The sequence below is a fragment of the Ursus maritimus genome, unplaced genomic scaffold (genome assembly GCF_017311325.1).
Source record: "Ursus maritimus isolate PB19 unplaced genomic scaffold, ASM1731132v1 scaffold_32, whole genome shotgun sequence".
NCBI lineage: Eukaryota > Metazoa > Chordata > Mammalia > Carnivora > Ursidae > Ursus > Ursus maritimus.
In genome coordinates, this window is record NW_024425786.1 from 9,268,003 (window position 1) to 9,268,985 (window position 983).

The 983-nt window shown below is 62.6% G+C and overlaps 1 protein-coding gene across 1 annotated transcript in view; it reads left to right on the forward strand.

Annotated features, from left to right (window-relative positions):
* VPS13D (vacuolar protein sorting 13 homolog D) overlaps positions 1–983 on the forward strand; it is a 260,740-nt gene that overhangs the window by 254,307 nt on the left and 5,450 nt on the right. The window lies entirely within an intron of this gene.

Consider the following 983-nt stretch of genomic DNA (forward strand, 5'->3'; position numbering starts at 1 on the left):
GAAGCTGGAACTTGGAAACCCTTGGGGGGGGGGGGGCGGTGCTGTGTAGGTTGTGTGCTGAGGGACAGGGGCGGATCTGGGAGCCTGCAGGTGAGCGAGGGCCCAGCCTAGGCTCGGGGCTGAACGGAAGGCGACCCAGGCCCCGGCGGGCAGGCCACCCGTCCCTTCAGCCGTTTTTGTGACCACCGCCGAGAAACAAAGCCATCCTGGGACCCCAGTCCCCAAACAGCTCCAGGGGGAGCCTTGACTCCACGGCTACAGTTTGGAAATTCCTCTCAGGACATCAAGTCTCAGGGGGCCGGAGCTTGACAGCCAGCCTGTCGTCAGCTCTTAGTATTCTTGCCGTCATCCGGTCTCTTTTGCTGTCCCTCGACGTGGCCGCCCCATTGTGGCCGGCTGTCACAAGATACCGCGGAGGCGGCCAGGCCCCGGAGAGCTGCCGTGGCCGTTTCCAAGGGTCACTGCCCTTCATTCAGGAGCTGAGCTGAAAGGTCTGATGTGCATAAATTTCCACTTTAAATTGGGGAGCTCCGTGGAGGAAGGGGAATGGGATGTTTTTCCGAGTGGCCCTACCGCCCCTCCAAGTAACGGCTGCACGTTGGTCCAACAGGATTATGGCCTCAGAAAGCACTTTCTGACGTTCTAGGCTGTTCTGAACATGCAGTGGCGTTCTCAGGGCTCCTGGCCGCTGAGGTGTGGAGCCGAGAGCCGCGACAAGGGAGGGAGCGGACCCAGCCTCCCGCTTGGGAACCGGGTTTTGTTCCCAGGCGTCGCCCCCCCCCCCCGTGCCCCTGCATCTCCACCCCCCCCCCGCCGTTTCCCCCCCTGCATTAGCAGTGACCCTGGCCAGCGGCTGCTTCGTCAGTCGTGAAAAGCGTTGTATTTTGCTCCTCTGTTGTGTCCGACAAAGCCTGGGTACGTTTCCTCTGTGCCTTAAACCGCCCACAGTCTCTCGCGGCAACCCCCCCCCCCCCCCCCCCCCC